The sequence below is a fragment of the Crocuta crocuta genome, unplaced genomic scaffold (genome assembly GCF_008692635.1).
Source record: "Crocuta crocuta isolate KB4526 unplaced genomic scaffold, BGI_CrCroc_1.0 scaffold2, whole genome shotgun sequence".
NCBI classification, from domain to species: domain Eukaryota; kingdom Metazoa; phylum Chordata; class Mammalia; order Carnivora; family Hyaenidae; genus Crocuta; species Crocuta crocuta.
In genome coordinates, this window is record NW_027528640.1 from 754,292 (window position 1) to 775,822 (window position 21,531).

At 40.3% G+C, this 21,531-nt stretch overlaps 1 pseudogene; it reads left to right on the forward strand.

The window, feature by feature from the left end:
- Positions 1-20,305: 20,305 nt before the first annotated feature.
- Positions 20,306-21,531, forward strand: LOC144224287 (nucleophosmin-like; annotated as a pseudogene).

The window sequence follows — 21,531 nt, forward strand, 5'->3', positions numbered from 1 at the left end:
AAGCACTGACAAAATGTAGACTAAATTGAACAGTTGCTTGTCTTTCATAAGGTCGTGTGGAAGAGAAGACTTTGTTTTCCAAACCAGGCACCTAACTCTCAGTTAGTGCCCTACAGTTAAATTTTAATCCAATTAACATGATTCAGCGGTGGGCATTAGGGGCTGCGCTTCTATTCTCAATTCTCAAAGGCTTGGGTTTGCCTAATGGTTAAGATTTGAGTTTTGGTGTTAAAGAACTTGGATTCGAATCCAACTCTGGAAGTTTCCCTCTGCTGTCAGAGAAGTGACTTACTCTCTAAAACTCAGTCTCCTTGTCTGTAAACATTAATAAATTATCTGCAATTGCCTAACATAGCACTACTAGGTCAAATGACACCACACCGAAATAGCTCATCGAACTGCTGAGCACATAGAGTGTGCTTATCACTGTCAGCATATTTCTCATCTGTTACTGTATTTCTTCACATATCCTTATGAGGGATGTATAAAGATGAATACAAATTAAGAGAAAATGAAAACCAGTTGTTTATTAGCACCTTTCTATAAGAGGAGCATGAAATCTTGTAAAGGTATTGAAATTATCCTATCCCTCAAGTTCCTATCATCAGGTAGCTCTGTTTCACTATATTAAATACTTATAATATGTGGGATCTTCATCTGTGATCCTTACTTATGAATTAAAATAGAGAAAATTTTATAGACAAAAGTAAACTATATAGTAAGAGAACATGAACGAAAACATGAGAGCACATAAAACAGTGTCTTCGGTTCACCTTCCCTCCCAACAGTGCACATCAAAGGAGATAGTAATGGAGTACACGGAATAGTACAGTCATAATGAGTAACATTTGTCGAATGTTTATAATATTTTAGATGCTCTTCTCAGTAGTTATTACGTATCAACTCACTTCAATTTTCACTGCAATCTTTTATGAAATTTACACTATTACCATCGTCATTTTACAGAGGAAGAATCTAGGGCATGAAGAAGCAAAAGCACTTGCTAAATGTTATGAGAATAACACAGACTCAAGTTTTGGACTGCAGCTGACAAAGACACAGTTGCTAACAGGTGCAGGGCAGCCCCTCAGCTATACACCAGCCCTGTGCAGGGAAACCAGGCACAAAAGCCAGTCTCCCATCTCCCCAACCCCCCACCCCCGCCTGGGGGAGGGAGGGAGCAGTGCTGAATGCACACTCTCCAGGTCGCTGCCTTCCACTCAGCCCACATCCAGGTGCTAACTGCAATTCTTCCCTTAGAGTCACTGACTGGCCTGGCACACCCTTGTGCCACCGGGAACAAAGAACACGGTTTGGACAGCCACCAAGAGCCAGGCAGCCTGACCAACAAGGCTCATCTCCTATGACCACCACTCCATCGAGACTGCCAGAGGGGATGTTTCATCCAAGGCACAGAAATCAGCAAAGAGTCAAGGAGAATGAATAAACAGAGATAAACAGAGGGAACTGTTCCAAACAAAAGAACAAGATGCAACCCTAGAAACAGACATTCATGACATGGTGATTTACCTGACAAAGAGTTGAAAATGGCTATCTTAAAGAGGCTTAGTGAGGTCAGGAGGACAGCGTGTGAAGGGAGAATTTCCACATAGATAGGAAATAGAAGAAAGAAACAAACAGACCTCTTGACTCAACTATTGCAAAATACCCTCCGCAGGCGGGTATTAGAAAAGGAGAGACTTCCAGAGACCAAGTATTGTATAATGTACTTAGATTCCTGTGTCTTTGGGTGAGCTGGTGGGTCAGAGACCCACAGACAGAGGCTTGCCATGCGGGAAAATGCTTCACTCACACCGTGGGGTGTGATGGTGTGGGTGGGGCAAATAAGGGTACAGGAAGTATGGGCAAATATTTTCTCTTTCTAGATTTTATTTTCCTTCTAATTTAAGGTGGCAGACACTGGTGTGGATGAGGCAGTTTCTAAAGTTATATTTCATTAATGCAAAAAATAAATTAACTTTCCATAGTTTCTCTGTATGATTCAAACTTTTAGGAGTGTTTGTATAAAAAACCAACAAAGTGGTTGCTCTTTACAGACAAGACAACTCCAATGGTTGACTGATCTCTGCACAGACAACCACCGGCTGAGCCGGGCTAGCCACCACCTCTGGGTGCCAGTTCCAAGGACCCTTTTGAAAATTAGCAGCATCATAGATATTCTTTTATTGTAATGTTAGTAGTTTGATAGGAAGACCAATGTTAAATGCAATTATTGAGACAATTTCCTTAGGTTTTATGTGGAGATGTTAATATTGTTACCATCAAAATTTAATGAAAGTTTTAGACAATATTATTAAGCAGCCACAAGCCAATTATTTGAACACTTCACTCATCAATCCCTTGTGTCTTTTAGTATATGTCTGACAATGCTTCAAGCCTTTTGTGAATGTTGCCTCACTTAATTCTTGTAATAACTCTATATGAGAGGACTTAGTATCCCCCCCACGATGTTTCATTTAGGGAGACTACAGGGTGGACGGTTGACATAATCTGTTGTTAAGTAACTTTGTGCCCAGCGTCCCAGAGATGGTGGGCTAAGAGGCCAGACTCAACCCAGGCAGATTGACTGCCCAGTACATGTTTGTGCAGCAGGAAAGCAAGACCGTGGGGAAATTATATTTAAACGGACCCAATCCTTCCCTGAAAAAAAAATTTTAAATCATTTTATTTGCTTATGCCACCAGGGATACAGGAAATATTTTAATTTTAAAAAGTAAACCTTTTGCATGGGCAATTTCATACATGACAAATATGACATCCAGGTCAAAAATAACATATATGAAGACATCGAAATTTCATTGTTGATTTTATATTTGGTGTTGAGAGCGCCTACTTGATGAGGGTTACTATATGGACTGACTCAATAAAACGAAAGAGATAAAAAGATAAAGTCTTGATGGAGTAAGGTCACCCAGAAAAGGGATGGGGAAATGCAGAAAAGGGACTTACTCTCCTTTTGCTAATTTCCATTTGATGTTTTTGCCGATCTGGCACTGTGCTAATTTCTCCAGACCTTTAGGACATAAGCTCCCTAATGCTTTCCAGTCAGACAGCTTGACCTAGAGTTCAGATCAGTGGCCCCACTCCCACTCTTTCCCCCTTTGGCTCATGTGGAAGGGATAATGGGCTGCCCGTTCCTGGGTCTGCTGTTCAGGGTATTGGTCCAGACAGTGAATGTGATATGGGCTGAATTCTAGAACATACTCAAATTCCTTCCCTGCAGAGAGACCACCCTCCAATCCCACACATGTAATTCACCATTTACTCTGTGGGTTCACTGGGAAATGCCTAACTTAACTATCACCTTCACCAAGAAAGGTGGAGGGTAGATAAAAGTGGAAGTGATTCTAGAGAGAGTAGAGATGCTGAGGGCTGGAGGTAGATTTTATAAAGACTGTGTAGGAGAGGAATAGTAGACTGGGACCACAGCTGAAGTTGTTGATATGCACAAATATATTCCGTCACAAAGCAGCAGCGTGAGAGTGGGAAGAATTTCAGTGGGTGTGCCAATGTCCACATTTTGGATTGTCTAACTGTTGAGTGCTTCTGGGAGAGAGAAACAAAGGACCAACCTGTAGTGGGGTATCTGTAGGACTTCCCACACCCTGCACACACTCCCCAGTACCCCCACTGCGCCCTCACATAACCAAACACACAGACACCTACCCGTCTACACACCCGATCACATACACATAGCTACACATACTAAAATGTGCACATCAGCTGCAGATTTATCCAGATTGGGACACAAGAAAGGGGAATGACTGGTAATTCATATCAATAACCGAAAGGCTGTAGAAGGAGATGAATAGAATACAGGTTCTACCGGTAAACCCTCAGCCCAATATGAATTCAGTTATAGTTTGAAAAAAAATATGGAAAAACCTACCACAGAAACCTATTTGTTCATTTTCCTAAACTGTGTTGTGTGTGTGTGTGTGTGTGAGCGTGTGCACGCGCAATGTTTAGCTAATAGTAACCTTATTAAGGAGGAAGTGAACCTGTTTAGCTAATAGAAACCTTGTGAAGGAGGAAGTGAACCGATACCTTCTAAGTGCACACTTACATCACTGAAATTGCATATTCTCCCCTGACGATGGGACTCTAAGTCTCTGTGTGGAAACCCTAGTCTTGGTGGTCTGAGTGGGTGTCAGGAAGGTGCAAGAACCCTCTGCCTTTCTCACCAAAGTTTAAGAGCAAAAGCAGTATTCCTTTCACCATAGATTCATTCTCTGATCTGGATCTGCAGAGAATTTTATTACAAGTCTGTGAGATGTTGTGTTCAAGACACGTGGAAAGCTAGGTCTCTGGACAAAAAGGAAATACTTTATAAAATAAGAAAATTTAAAAAACTAAAGGGAACACTTTGCTCCTGGCTATTTCCATTTTCCGTCTGGTCACAGACCTGCTTTGATGGCTTGGACCCATACTTGGCTCTTCAGAACTTGGTGGGTAAGACTTTGGGGGCCTCCACTGGACATTCATCTGTAGTGAATAGGAAAGATTAAATAGTCTCATCTTGGACTTGGTCATCTTTGTGGTTTTAAAAATTGCTTGGCAAAGACATTGTAACATGACACTAATATGTATCCATTCTTTTACATGGGATTTCACCTCATGAAAAGTTGAGATGTTCACAAGTGAATTTGAAATCTCTTTCTTCTTGGCTGATTGGGGATACAGAACATGTGGGTAGTTTTATTTCCACAAACTTGCTTAAAAGTTACTATTTTTTATTTTTGTGTCCTTAGCTGAAAGTTGAAAACTCTAAATAATAGCATATATTCAACCATTGCACTTCTCCCTCATTGTACATGTGACTCTTAGGAGAGCCATTACAATTTTGAATATCTTTGCTGCATTTAGACATTACTCTGAGTGTAAAGGACTTTGTGTGATGCTCCTAAGACTCACATTAAGTCACTGAGGACATGATTCTATTAGTGTAGTGAGTCCTCCCACTAAAGACAGCAAATCTGGCACTGTGACTTCTGCATGCTTTGCATTTTTTCCAAAATGCTCTTACAGCTTTTATGATCTTACGAAGTATTTTTTAAAAAATACATTTTCTTGGTAGAAAATTGAAGATAATGAATGCTAAAGAGATGTAAATATCTCTCTTAAATGATTTACTTTTATTCACAATTTTAAATTATCTTGTAAAATGAACATTTTTCTGAAGGAGCCCCAGTATCCCAGTGCAATGTGGAGATTGTTTCTGTCCAACGTTTTAAAATCCAACCAATCCAAGAGTGGCTTCTTGAAAAGACCCCAGAACTTTCAGTGTAGGAAAGACACACTTTATGTTAGGCAGCAGTTACACATTTATTGGTCATTTATCAATGGTTGGCAGAGTCAGACTGTTAAGAAAACAGTCATTTCAAAAATTTGGAAATAAGCAAAAGGAAGACTTTGTGCCCTTTTACTGGCCCTTACTGCCTGGGCCTGAGAGCCCCCACCTGCAGATTATTTCATGTAATCTCCAGGTGTGTGCCCTCTGACTACTTAGGACTGGGTACAATACTTTGCAGCTCTTTAAAGGTTCATATTTAACTTTTAGAAATGTAACAATAAATTATCTCTGTACAATAGCACGTCAGATGGGTTTTAACCCGTAGAGATGCAGATGACTTCTGCCCATGCTTTCCAAGGTGACAGTTTTATTGCCCTGTAGGACGTTAGCCAGTTTTTAATCCATGGATCAAATCCCATTCCAGTATTCTTTCTTTCCATGTCTGTAAGTAATTTTATTTCTCCTACACTCCTTTGAACCAGCATTTTTTTCTAGCCGATCCCCTCATTAATGATTTAAATAAATCTTTGACACTCTACTATATTATATTTTTAAGAGAGTATGTTCTTTGCCTTTTGAAAGTCATATTTTTCTCATCTGATGCTTCTCTCTTTAAATGATGACTATACACAGGACCTAACTTGCATAAAGTCAGCCACATGTCTCCGCATTGCTACTTCAAGGCCCACGCCTATTAATTACTTGTTAGACCTCCTAGTTTTATTCCTCAATGCTACTCATCCTCAGTTACCTTCAATATCTTCAATTCCTCAAAAATCATAATTTCTAAGAGGTTTTCCTGTTAGGTTTCCCCCTAAGCATTGACCACATTTTAGGATTGACCTAGATTGGGCTCATAACCAAATAGGTGGGTCTTTCTTTCTCAATATATTTTTATTTTTAGGCATACTTACAAGGGTTTTCACACTTCTAGATTACATAGGCTTTCCCTCATATTTTCTACTACTTTGTGCCAGGTTCATTTTATTATAGTCCTGTTGCAATTTGTTGCTGCTGTTTTTGTTGTTTTTGCTGTTGTTGTTTTCATAAGTCTCTAAATCAATTTGGAATTTATTTTTGTCATAATTAGAGAAAAATAGGTTCAATAATGTCATTTCCTTGTTTTTCTTCATTTGTCCCAATACCAAGTGTTGGCACCCCAACCTGCCCCATGAGCTGAGTCACACACTGTGACAGTTGTCCACCACGCATCCCACGGGTGGCACTTCCCATACCCTGCATCTGAACCACATCCTCTCGCAGGAGAAGCCGGTGCACTCAGGGCAGTCCCACTCAGTGATGGGCTTGCATGGATGGATGCATAATATGAGTTTACAGTCATTCTGGTTTACGTTTTCACAGAGGAAGGTATTGTTGTAAGTGAACAGAATGGCGTCATGATTCCTACAGTACTTCCTACCTTGGATCAAGATTGCCACGGTGTCTGTTAGTAATGAGGAAGGTACTAGACACGAATGGGGGGAGAGGAGAGGAGAATGGAGAGCTGAAGAGAAATTTAGCTCGGGTGCGGAGAAGCCTGAAGAAATGAGAAATGCCTCCACCATATATGCGATAACACACTGCGGTGACCAACGGGTCACCATATGGCCCACATTCAACATCCAGCCCTAATCACCACTGCCCTGCTTCATGCTGTGGTGTGCCTGGTGCATACATTGGTTCCTTAGATAAACTAATCTCACAGATTGAGGTGTAACTATTCTAGCACATAGCTGTTCCCTCCCCATTATCTCTACATTGATTTAATTGAGTGAACTCATGGAAGCCAATATTTTTTCCATTAAAGCGTCTCACAATCTGCTGTACTCTGCTTACAGTGGGGACATAAAATAAACTGTTGTGTTCAAAGTGAATTCTCAGAGATGGCTGTCAACAACTGGATCAGTCCATCCAGGCCCAAACCCATCGATCTTCATTTGCAAAAGAAAAAAGAATTCTTATACTTTAGAGAGAAAGAGAGAGCAGTAGAGAGGGGCAGAGGCAGAGAGAGAGAGAGAAAGAAAGAGAGAGACTCTCATGCAGGCTCCACGCTCAGTGCAGAGCCCAATTTGGGGTTCAATCCCATGACCCTGGGATCATGGTCTGAGCTGAAATCAAGAGTCATACATTCAATCAACTGAGCCACTCAGGTGCCCCTATCTCTCTTCTTAAGTACTATGTGTAATTGTGCTTAGTCTTGGTACCTCAAAGTTCCTCCTGCCTTCCAAGATGTCAGCCCTAAACCATTGCTATGATTTATTGAATTCTCTAATCATCATCAAAACTAAGGGAATAGCTGTTCCATTTGCTCTTAAACTATGTCACAACCAGGTTACATCCTAGGTTTAGGGAAGGTGACTTTTTAAACTGTACTTTTGGACAAGGGCAACTTTTTCAGTCCAGATGGCAAACTAGATTTTGTTTTTGTGTGTCCACTATTCTCACTGGGCAGAAACCTTGAATAACAGTAGGGTCACAGTTACAGAATAAGTCTACACATCCGGACGTTGAGTCCACATGGGAGGTCAATGTTTCGGTGCACAGACCCACAGCAGAGTTCTGGGGTCAGACTGAACAGGGGAAACAGTATTTCTGACAGTGGCTCTCCATCCCAGAGCACAGACCGCTACCTTCTGGCTTTGAGCAGCCCTGTCATGAGGCAGGAGAAGCCCTCACTAGCTTGCTCTGTTCCTCTCAGGGAGGCTGGGGTCTGTGGATCTCACTGGCAGACCCTCAAAGTTAAGGCAGATTTTTGAGCATTGTATGCAAATCTTCCGCTTCTGCAAACGCCCCTCCACAGTGCAGCAGCCTTCAAACAGGCCAATGGTTAGCACCACTTTCTGTCATTTGGGGGAAGTAGAACCAATAATACACCCCCCAGTCAATAACTAATAACATCTCCTGTAAGCTCTCTTTTTATGCAACCCAGACAAGATTCTCTAAAATGAGCCTCTTCTCTGAACACGTGAGACCAGTTTTACGAAAAACATTATATGGAAATTGTTACTACCTTGACCTTAGACCACCAAACAAAACTATTCTTTTGGACTAGAGCCAGGCATAAGAGTAGAAGTGTGAGGGACCATTCGATCAGGAGCCTGAGAGCCATGAAACGGCACAGACTGAATGAGTTCTTATTTTACTTTGAGCCCAATATTCTCAGATTTCAGGATTTAGGACTTAATTACCCTATTTGTATCCTCACATCTTTTTAGTAAGCTATAGTTTTCATACGTATACACACCTTACAAAGTGGGAGCCAGTAAGATGTTGGTCTCTCTTTCTGTTTCTACATCTAGTATTGACCAGATAATTCAGTCGGGGAAAACTACATGCCTTTGTTTTCAGCCGAGCTATTTTCTTTTTGATTATGTTGGTCCTGCAGACCAGAAACAAATCTTCCCTGGTTCCTACCAGTTGCTTTGCTTTCCTTCTATTTGCTTCATTACATTCTTGAATTGATTTCTTTTGTCTTGGGTACATTCTGCTCTGGTCTTTTATTTCTCAGAAACAGTGAAGTGGGTGACAACTGCAAAAGGAAGAAGAGAATTTATACCTATTTCCTTTGTTTCAGAGTTCACCACCAACTCTTCTCCCACTGCAGCAGACAGTAAAATTATTCACTTTGACGCATGCGTTAGTATTGACAGTAATTAGGAAAAGGTGGTTTTCCTGAAGGTCTCTTGTTCGGGCTGCATAGTAAATCACAAATCCGGTTTCACTGCTCATTTTGTCCTCTCGTTGATGACAACACGAAGGTGAACGTGTTCTATTTGTTGAAACTGAATTTCAAACTCTAATAAAGACAATACATATTCTGACTTGGAGTCTAATCTGCCACCCTGAAAGCCAGACAGCTTGTCTTCAATGTGAAAGAATTCTGGAGTGAAGGCCTCAGTGTCCATTGACTTTACCAGAACTGGTCAGGAATTAATTCAGCAGATTTTTGATAAGGACAAATTCAGCAACTGGTGGTCTGCTCTGGGGCTGGGTATTATTCAGTGGTTAAGTTCTGGGATCTGGCGCCAAATCACAAGAGACTAAACACCTGTTCTGCCATTTACTAGCTTCGGGCCTTGAGTGGCTTACTTCAATGGCCTCAGTATCTTCAACGTAAAAATCCTGCACCACAGGGTTAAATAAGATAATGCATATAAATCATTTAGAATAGTTTCTAACACATGCTAATTATAAAATAAAAGTGAATTATGAAGCTGTATACTAAAGAACATGCTAGGTATGTGAGGGCCCAGAGTTCCTTCAGACATGATGTCTGCCGAGTATTAAGAGCTTAAGAAAAATAAGCTTACTTGAACATTGTAGGCAGCCTCAGCATGAAGGGCAGTCTTGGATTTTTGCCCAAGCCACGCCTCTCTTTTTCTCCTCTGACTACCTCTCCAAGGAATTGCAATTTAAGTGAATTTTGTTAAAACTTACAATGGACACAAGACAACTTAAACCTCCTCATTAGCTATTTGCCCTCTCTGAGGTTCTCCTCTGACCTGCATGCTAAGTCTTTATCTCTGTTCCTTTCTCTCAGGAACAGTCCTTTCTAAAGCCTCCTTCCAGAGTGAGTAGTCTGTACCAGAGTGAGTCACAGTTTGTTATCAGATGGCAGACCTGCTTAGCAAGTCAAAATCACTGCACATAGTCAGCTACTTTCTCTTGTTCCACAAGCTAGGCCCATGAAATGTATACCCACAGCAAGGTAAACGGTGATGTGCCAGGGAAGCAATAATGCGCCATGAGACTTCAGAGGTAGAGTGATTACTTTCCGCTACAGATAGTGGAGGGGAAGGTTCACAAGGTAAATTACACGTGTGCAGCATGCAGTGTGCAGTGGAGGGCCCACTGGGCAGGCATGGGGTGTGGGAACTTTGCAAAGAATTATGAGGAAAACCCATCATCTGAAAGCCCAAAACATTTTCTTCCTGTGAAACAACTGCAAAGGTTTTCTGCTTTAGCTGAATCACTGCGAAGAAGTGCAATTTCCACCTCCCCCCNCCTCCTTGGGGACACTGCTCATATGAATCACAACTTTAAATAAATGAACACACCTCACCCACCTATGAAATATCTAGAAGACAAGAAACCAAAGAACTATCAAATTACAGTCTTATATGAACACACTTTTAAAAATTAATTTGGCAAATTTCAAAAATGGTGGCGGGGCCGGGGGGTGCTTGTATGGAAGTTAGTGAAATCTTCAAGTTTGTCAACCAGTAAAATCGGAAAACACGAAGAAGGAGGAGGAGGAAGAGAAAGCTTTGAACAAGCAAAGCCAAATTTATTAATCTTGTTGCATTATTGCAGTAGGAGAAAATTACTTGGATAGGGTCTTAGTGGCATTCCAGAAAGAAAACATCCGGAAGGATATTTATAAAATTGCAAAGCCAGAGCTTGGTGATTTTTGGGCAGGTGTTTCAGGACAGAGAAGGGGGTAGGACTGTGTAGTTTATAATCGTTCTACATTCATTAGCTGGCACCATGGGCAAGTGTTTGGAAGCAATGCTCGATAAGCAGCCAATTAGTCCTCGTAAATAAGCTATTTCAGTTGGTTTCAGTCTTATCTTTCAGAAGCAAGTATTTTCTGGTTCTGGCAGCTTAGCTGATTTGTCTTATTTTCACTATTATTTAACATATAGATGGGAAAGTTTGCCCTGTCCACGTATTGTCCAAACAGAGACCGGAAATTAGGTTGACTTTAGTTTTCAAGTCGTGCAGTTAGAAAGAGCAAGCTTTTATTTTAAGATTTTTCTTCCTACAAATTCTCTTAAGGTAAACGATTTTATCTGAGACATGGACTGTTATATCTAGTTACTGAACCCTAGGACAATTTTTACTTTTGCTATTGCATTTTTAAATGAGTTTCATGGTAAAATATTTATCGGAAAATCAGTCTAGTGAACCATTTGCACAGTGTGAGCAAATAAACCTGGCCGTAAAGAGTGAATCGTGGTATAAATATTTAGTTAAAAAGCATGTACTTTAAAAAAAATAGAGAGAAATCATAAACTATGATGAACTACTATCTGACAGTGAGCAGAGAGAATAGGAATCACCTGGCCCACTTGATATTCCAATGCTTATCAGATGTTATTTTCATGTTTATTCCTTTTAAGGCTGGTAGAAGGGGTGGAACTGAATTACACAAATAAATATCCACTCCCACAACTTTTCTGTTTGGCGAGCATTACTTCAGTGTTCTGGGATTTCAAGCAAACTATTCACACTTTCATCTGTCATGCTCACAGCAAAACATTGGTGTATTTGCACAGCTTGATTTTTTAAAAAAACTATTACCTGGTACTTGGCAAACACTTGATACTTATATACAGAATAGTAACTGATGATCTTATTGTACCTACAAGGCTACAATTCACTTCAAAGTTTTCTGCTGAATTTATTAATAACAAGAACATCTTTTGAGTGCTTCCATACTGGTTTTAAAATCCTGAAGCTAAATTCAGAGGCTGGAATATTTGCCTCATATGCATCTATTTTCTCCTCCTAAATGTAAGCATTAAAATGTGGTATGTATACATGAAAGTTGCCATTTGAATATTTAAATATTTGTACTAAAAGGAAGGAAAGGAGTTTCCAGTGTAAATTTTAAAGGACTATAGAGTCACTTTTCTGTGGCTTGAGAGGAAGAACAATGGAAGAAATTTATCTTCTAAATACTTAAAATTATATTTGTCAAATGATGAAAACTAAACTCCAGAGTGAGGACCATTTCCTCCTGTGTCTGTGGATGGTGATATCACCCCAGGGGCCAGAGGAACTTCAAGCTGGACTCTGCTCAGGCTTCTCCAGCTCTCAGGTCTGCCCCTGGCTTGGTGCTGGCTCACTGCACTGCATCTAGATGCTGGGAACACAGTTATCAGGAGCTCTGGAGAGCCACACTTCACAGAAAAGACAGGGATGCGCTCGCCTTGCTCAGGGGATCTCCCAGGAGAATGACCTGAAGCCAAGGTTGGGATCGCCCAATACCTGTGTAGCTCACAGCAGGGCAGGTACAGATGTGAGTGAGTAGACGGTCAGTTTTGGAAAAGGGACAGATGTTGTGTCAACAATATCAGAAATATTATTTTAAGTTCATTTGATTTATTTTGAGAGAGTGGAGGAGGAGCAAGGGAGAGAGGGAGAGAGAATCCCAAGCAGGCTATGTGCTCGGCACTGAGTCTGACATGGGTCTTGATCCCATGACCATGAGCCCATGATCGGGGCCCTATCAAGAGGCCCCCTCCATACCTGATGGAGCCACCTTGATGCCCCAACAATATCAGGAAAATTGTTTCATCTCATCTGGAAAACGTGACCTGCATTCTTCTCTGACACCTGCATCTGTTATACAGTGTTGGTTATACAAACAGAAGACTTGACCCAAACTGGCTTGAACAGTATAGAGATCAATAGAGATACAGCATACAGGAAAAACTCAGAGGTATGAGTTTGGTGTGATCCAAGATTCAATGATGTTTCTGCAAGCTCTGTTACTCTGGGCCCCTCTGCTTCGCCTCTGCAACAGGAACACTGAGCTGGTGAACACACGGCTGTAACCGTGTAAGCTGTGCCATACGCTCTTGGACCCAGAAAACTTGGCACCGCTATTCCCACCAAAAGCCCTACTACTCGCTTTTATTTGAACAGTTTAGACTCATATCTTCCCCAGAAGTAGCAAGGGGCAGACTTGGGCAGGAAACTGGAATGATCTATTTGGTGTGTCCTCTAATTTTGCAGTCTGGAATGGGGCCAGATGAACGACTAGCATAAGTTGGGAACTCCTGGGAATAGGTGAGGAGAAAATTCTTGCCAGGAAAGTCACCTAGACCATCAGCCACATGTCCATGCCCATATGATTATTTTTAAGTTTTTCTATTGCTATTTTATCTTATTTAAATGGAAGATAGTGAATTTAACTAAATTCATCATTGTTAGGGCTAAACATGTAACTCATTCTTTCTTCCTTCCAGGGAAAGCAAGCAGTAGTGAAACGCCGTGGGTTGATGATCAAATGTCTAATATTTCAATAAAAACTCTTAAGATTGAATTAGAAATCACAGTTTAGATCTGAGACTAAATTATCCCCCCTCTCTCTTTCCTATTCTAAATCTTTGGGAAGGCATCTTTGAGTATTCCTGGAAGAGAATACACTCCCCAAACATCCCCCAACTCTGTTTGCCCACCTCCCTAGGAGTCTGGGAGCCACAGCTGGCCTCAGGAGGCTGCATGGGACAGGAGGAGAGAGTGCTTCAAGGAGCCACCTGTCCGCAGATGCTGGTCAGGTGAGGAGTAAAGCTCCTCATGACGCCTTTGAACAAGGAGAAAAGGCAGAAAACTCCTGTGCTCAAGATTTCAGTGAGGAAAGAGACAATTTCCACAAACTGTAATTGTGTACTGTTTTAAGTAATACATTTCCTGTTAGGTAAGAGATGTGATTATCTATTTAGATACCTTTCTGTTGCATACCCCGTGAGTGGTGCATGTCTACGGCCACCTGGGACTTCTATCTCTTCCATGACTGAGGTAAAACGTGTGGAATGGGAGAGGGGAGAAAGCAGGTCAGTCATTGAGCCCACCGCATCGGGACCTTCATTGGAGCTAAAGTAGCAAGATGGCAAACAGGCAGAAACAAATTACTCAACCAGTTTACTTACTGTATTGGTTATACGATGATAAACACGTGCACATTTTCATTACAGACAGTTATTCCTAAGGCTTGGGAGTTTATTGATCCATTTGAGAGTGAAAACATTGGCTAAAAGACTCTAAGTTCTTTTCCTTTCTTTTTTTTTCTTTCTTAGATGTAATCCATCAATAAAATCCACTTTATGTGCAGTGGGATCATGATGCTTGGTAGAGAAATAAACAGGGAATAAAATTTTTACCCAATTCCTGAAAATACAACTCAATTCTTTTTCACCTCTCCTGCCATTATTTAGGATTGATTGACTGACTGACTGATTGATTGATTGATTGATAAAAGAGATTTCACATTTCACTCATTGTCAGGGCAAGAAAGCTAGTTTCACACCAAAGAGCAGTCAGTCATTGTATAAACCAAGACTGAACCCCAGAGATTTTATACAAGCGTATTTTCTTCATGCTGCTGCCGAGTGGAATTTCCTGGCCTCACTATGTGCTGCAGTATTTCATCTCCAAGATTCCTGAGGGAAATGAGGAAGCAAGGACTCCCACAACACGTAGTGGTCTTGCTCTTGCGTAGAATAAGTGCTAGAGTCAAAATATTACAAAGAAAAGACTCAGGACAACTCAGCTTTTTAAATGTAGAAAGTTTGGTCAAGAATAAAGGCCAGGTGATAGGTGGTATCAGTTACGTACCTTAAGATTCAAAGGGAACAGAAGGTCTTCAGGAGAAGTTGGAAGAATAATTCCAGGACCAGCTCCTGGACAGCCCCGCTTTCACCACCATGTTATTTCCAATTTCAACAAAACTCCTCTAAGGATAGTGTTCATCTTCCCCTTACTATGTGGTCAGGAGGTATCTCGTGACCTGTCCAGTAGGGCTCTACTGTTCACAGAGGTACATCTCACCAGGTGTGTCATGGAAGCCTGAAGCGTGATAGCCCAGAGGATGTTTTCTCGGGAAATTCACAAATGCACACAATTGGACTCAGGTTTCAAGTATTCCAATGTAGAGTCTACCACATATTAAAGCAAGTTGATACCAACAGTTGAAAGAGAAAACTACAATTTTTCTTTAAGGAAAGGAATATCAGTGGTCCCTATGTGAATTCCTTCTTTTATAAGAGGAAAAAGAAAAGATTTGGGATTTGGTTTCTAATAAGATTCCACATCTTGTCACCTCAGATAAGCAAATTAAATGACTCCTTGCCTATGTTGTGTCTATTTTGTTTTGTAGATATCTGTGTTAGTCAATCACTGTATAGTAATTATTCTAATTATCACATATATTCTAAGGATATAAATCTTTTTTTTTCAAATAGTTTATTGACAAATTAGTTTCCACATAACACCCAGTGCTCATCCCCACAAGTGTNAAGGATATAAATCTTATTACTTGGTGGTCATGATGGTAAATTGGGGTACCTCTGTATTTAAAAGTTATGTCAATTCAGTCCCATGCAGTTATAATTTGAGTGTTTTTAAATATTAATAGTCACATAGAAATCTCATTCTAAAATAGAATTGGAAATGAATTCGGGCAGAAAAGTTAATATCTCTACCTTTCCTCTGATTCCCACTCAAGTTTATTAATGGACCGTGGCATTGAATAGATGTATGTTTGCCTAAGAACACTGTGTCCTTGTGACCTCCAGGGTGTGTTAAACCAAAGTACCTTCATGTCTCAGGCCTGTGTGTGGACCTGGGTATCTAACTCACTAGATAGCTTAGCAATCTGTGACGCTGAGGCTCCCAGGTCTTGGCATTCATAACCCTTGTGTCTTCCCCATCCAGAAGCTGGGTGGGGCCTGTGACTCACTGGAATTACTAGGAAATGGGAAAGGAACACCATCCATTTCTGGACAAAAGAGGCCTAGAAGGTCCCACTTTTGCAATTGGACACTCTGCTGGAGACCCAGTGTGGAGAGGGACCCCGGGGGATGGGAGGCCTGGGCTGTTCCAGGGCCCTCACAGAGCTCAGCCCACCACACCCCACCCCTGGCTTAGTTTCCATTGCTTCACCTCAGATCTCCACAAGGCCAGCAAGTGTGTGCGTGTGTGCATAAAACTGGACACCACACTTTGCAGATGCCACAGTGACTTTACAATTTTGTCTCTGGCTGCACATGGAACACTATGGGTCGAATGCACTTTTGTCTGGAACAATTCAGACCAATTTCACTATTCCAGTTCAAAATGAGTGGATATTGCTGAGAATATGGAGGACTTTCACTAGATTAACTTTTTATTTTTTTTATTTTATTTTATTTTTTTTTAAACATTTATTTATTTTTGTTTGTTTTTTTTTAGTGTTTGGTTTTACCTTTTTATCTTATTTTTTTATATATATATATATTTTTTTTTACAAATAGTTTATTATCAAATTAGTTTCCACATAACACTCAGTGCTCATCCCCATAAGTGTCCTCCTCCATGCCCACCCTCCCACATCCATCAGTCCTCAGTTTTTGTCAGCATTCAAGAGTCTCTCATGGTTTGCCTCTCTCCCTTCCCCCCCCATTTCCGCCCTTCTTCTCCCCCTTGTTCCTCCGTCAAGTTCCTCCTAATCCTCCTATACGTGCAAACATATGATATTTGTCCTTCTCTGCCTGACTTATTTCGCTCAGCATAACACCCTCAAGGTCCATCCATGTTGCTACACATGGCCAGATTTCATTCTTTCTCATTGCCATGTAGTATTCCATGGTATAGATAAACCACATCTTCTTGATTAACTTTTTAAAACACTATTTAAATATATGCCAAAGCACTTCAGTACTCATTATGTGTAGTGTAAATTAACTAAGATATGAGACTAAGATATGAGATTAATGCTATCCATACGATGAGCTCATGATTCCTAAAATTCCACAGGAAATTCTTCAGTATTAAATAAGAAATTAAACACTAACTCCATGTTTCTCAAAGTTTAGCACATCAAAATCACCCGGCATAATTGTCGAAAGTGCATAGCACTTGGCCATATACTTCTAGGCCCTGCTGAGTAGAGGCACTGCTGTGGAGTCTCATTTAAGCATGTTTCAAAACTTCTTCTTAATTACTTAGCAAGTGAATTAGTGGGGATAATTAAAATATGATATGAATACATTATAAGTTCTATATGATTAGAATTCTTGTACTTGTTCATCAAGAAATCTCATTGCAATAAAATGCTGTTGGACCTTTGTATATTTGCAGCCTCTTCACTTTTGGCTTCGGTGCTTCATTTTCATTACCTTATTTTTTATTTAAATAAATGTTTTTTCACTTTTGAGAGAGAGAGAGAGAGCATGAGTAGGGGAGGGGCAGAGAGAAAGGGAGACAGGATCCAAAGCAGGCTCTGTACTGATAGCAGAGAGCCTGATGTGGGGCTGAAACCCACAAGCTGCGAGATCATGACCTGAGCCAAAGTCAGATGCCCAACTGCCTGAGCCACCCAAGTGCCCCTGTTTTCATTTCATTATTAAAGTTGACTGGAAGGACACCTGTGGCTCAGGTGGTTGAGCAACCGACTTCGGATCAGGTAATGGTCTCAGTACTTAAGTTCAAGGCCCGCGTCAGGCTCTGTGCTTACAGCTCAAAGCCTGGAGCTGGGCTGCAGATTCTGTGTCTCTTCCTCTCTCTCCACCTCTCCCCTGCTCAGGCTCAGTCTCTCTGTCTCTCTCAAAAATAAACATAAAAGAAAAAAGTTGACTCTAGTTTCAATTGTTTTTTTTATTTTAAAAAATGTAAATAATTGTTACATTATGGTTATTTAATACATTTACCTTATGAGTTCCAGCTTAACAGTGCGTAGAGATGCATGTTTTTAGCAACGTTATTTTTAGGTTGCAAATCTTATTAAATAGATTTTTACTCTAATATTAGATGGGATATATCAAAAAATGTTTTAAGTTCTTAAACTGTGAAAAGTCATTAATGATGTGCTACCTATGCATTTGTGGTGTCTTAAAAAGTTATAATGTTAAACAACATTAAAATTATTCTTTTAATTTATAAGTGGCATTTTAGTAATTTAAATAAGGTGTTTATAGCCATTGTTAAGTGCTTATTGAGTAATTTATTTATGTTAGTGTAAAAATGTTACTTTTGTCAAAGCAAAATGAAAAACGCTTTTGTTTTTAAATTTTAAAGAGAAAGGAAAAGAGTTTTATTCAAGCCCTTTAGGACAGTTGCAGAGAATACATGATCTTCACAAGGAAGACAGTGCTCCTGGGAAGGGATATTTGGTGTAGGATTATATGTGCTTTTTACAGAAAGAATTACAAATCATTATGATGAAGGACATTCCAGAAAGTTACAGACTTTATCTTGTTTTTAGTATGTGCAAGACTGTATGACTTCAGTCTTATGGGATCCAGGGAGGTTTTTATGGTTTTTCTTATCTTTATGTTTGCAAAGCTTCTTTTGGCTTATTTTTATTTTAAACGAAGCAGACATACATTGTGTGCTGAGGCAGGAAAAGAGCCCTGGCTTTGAGGTTTTTGCCAAGCCAGTCTGACCTTGGTAAGTGTTGCGGATTGGGCTTTCCTGGGAGCCTGGGAGCAGAGCCCACCAACACTGAAATTTGAACATTCCCTTTATCACTATAAGTATTTCTATTTTTATGAACTTTTATCATGGGATATGGAGGATGTTTAAAGTAGCAGTGTTCTGAAAGGAAACAGCACCTTAGTTAGGCAGCCATAGTAGAGTTCACTGAAGGCCTTTTTAGGGAAACAGAGGGCATATGATGCAGGCCTAGTTCCGGCAATAGTAGAAGCACGTGTGAGGACTCAGGACGTGGGCTGGTGTAGTCATTGGGGCTCAGACAGGACAAGGGTACCGAAATGGCCTCATGCCAGAGCAGAGATTGTAGAGGGATAGCATGTCAGCAAAGAGGGAGTCAGGAGAATAAACACCCAACCCTCACTCTCAGGCTGGTGTCTGTCTCCTAAAAACGCTTCTCCTTAACGCTACTCCAAGCCAGATGGCAGGGGACCCACTGTGTTCCCCACAAAGGTCAGCCCCCAGTCCACAGGGCGTCAAGAAGAAGGGTGAGGAAATGCTCGGCATTCATGGGAGAACCACTGTCTTAATACTGGAATGGTTCATATAACAAACTAAATACGATGCCATTAATGTGTTCATATATTTTATTGCATGTACCTCACAGGAGTGACTTTACTGCGAAATTTAGACATTCGTCTCTCTAACTGTTATTAGTCCCATGGCATCTTGGACAACTTCTAACTAAAGAACTCTACTAATTCTTGCCAGTATTTTTAAGGAGTTTCTCTCATTTTCCAAGGTCACTTTATAGCAATTATATATATACATATATATTAGGTTTATTTATTTATTTTGAGATAGAGATAGAAAGTGAGCAGGAAGAGATAGAAAGGGGGGGAGACAGAAAATCCCAAGCAGGCTTTGCACTGTCAGCACAGAGCCTGATGTGAAACTTGAACCCACAAACCACAAGATCAAGACCTGAGCCAAAATCAAGTCAGATGCTTAACCAACTGAGCCACCCAGGTGCCCCAGATTGTTTATCTGGAAGGAATTAAAAATACTATATACTTCAGAGCTAAATGGAAATTTATATATGGACATCATTATTCCTTTTGCAAATCATAGATGAAAGAATGACATTTAAAAAGAATCTCATTTATGTAAACTTTCAGAAGTATTTGCTAATGATACTAATGAAGCATGGATGTGATAAAACTGAAAAGTCACAAAATAATGAGTGTGTTTTCATCCTATGCCAATTTATTTTACAAGACCAAAAAGAAAGAGTAATCAGTTTTCCTATAGTTATGATACAATAGCTCATAGTTTACTTTATTTGTAACCTTTTTTGCGATCTTTATTTGAGCCATACAAGTGGTCTTAATCAGAATGACAGTCTAGCTTAAGTTGGTATACAATAACTAATTTTATAAATTGATTTAGAACAGAAAGGGGATGAAAAAATAGGAACTTCAAATTTTATGTGGGTGCATTAAGAAATGTGCAATTAATGGGAGTCTTACCATTAGCCAATGGAGTCAGGTAAACTATCAGAGATCATAAGGGTTTATAGACCATCCTATACTCGTGTATCCTGGACAAGGAGCCAAACAAAAAAACCTCAACATTTATTTCTTTGCATAACCCGGTGATCTGGTCAGATAATGTAGACGCATGGCCCTTTATTTTCCTCTTCTTAAAATGATCATGTTTATGATACTGCCCCTCCCAGTTTGAAATGACTCATTTACTCCCTGGTGTGATTCCATCCTGCACAGCTGTTCTCTGAAACAGAAGTCGTTTATCCCAATTCGCCCTCTCTCCCACCTAAATGCATGCCGCCACACCATGGAAGATTTGAAGGAAATGGACATGAGCCCCAGAACCACCATTTTGGTTGTGAACTAAAGGCTGACAATAATCATTTTAATGTGGATAATGTTGAAAATGAGCACCAGTTATATTTAAGAACAGTCTGTGCAGGGACTGGTGTAAGGAAAAATCGCACATTGTTGAAGCAGAGGCAATGGATTACTATGGCAATCCAATTAAAGTCACACTGGCAGCTTTGAAAATGTCTGTACAGCCGACGGTTTCCCTTGGGGGCTTTGAAATAATACCACCTGTGGTCTTATGGTTGAAATGTGATTTAGGGCCTGTGGACAGCTATTCACTAATTCAGCTATTAGTGAACAGCAGTTAACAGCTGTGGAGGAAGATGCAGAGTCAGAAGAAGAAGAGGGAAGAGGAGATGAAACTCCTTAGTATATTTGGAAAGTGTTCTGTTCATGAAAGTGGTATCAAGTTTCCACAGGAAAAAAGTAAAACTTGTTGCTAATGAAGATGATGATGATGATAATAGTGATGATGATGGAGAAGATGATGATGATGAAGATGATGATAGTGATGGTGATGATGGTGATGGTAATAGTGATGATAGTGATGGTAATGGTGATGATGGTGACAGTGATCATGGTGATGGTGATGATGGTGATGGTGTTGATGGCGACAGTGATGATGGTGATGATGGTGATGGTGATGGTGGTGATGGTGATGGTGGTGATGATGTTGATGGTGATGGTGGTGATGGTGATGGTGGTGATGATGGTGATGGTGTTGATGTTGATGGTGATGGTGGTGATGATGTTGATGGTGATGGTGGTGATGATGTTGATGGTAATGGTGGTGATGGTGATGATGTTGATGGTAATGGTGATGGTGGTGATGGTGATGGTAATGGTGAGGTAGCTAAAGACAAGTCTTCATTGAAGAAATCTATACAAGATACTCTAGCCAAAAATGCACTAATATCAAACCAGAATGGAAAAGACTCAAAACAATCAAATAAAGATGAAAAGATCAATAATCCTTCAGAAAACAGGAAAAAACTCCCAAAATACTGAAAGAACTTAGTTCTGTAGAAGATATTAAAGCAAAAATGCAAACAAGTATAGGAAATGGTGATTCTCTTCACAAAAGCAGAAGCCAAATTCATCAATTATGTGAAGAATTGCCTCCAGATGACTGACCAAGAGGCTATTCAAGATCTCTGGCAGTGCAGGAAGTCTCTTTAA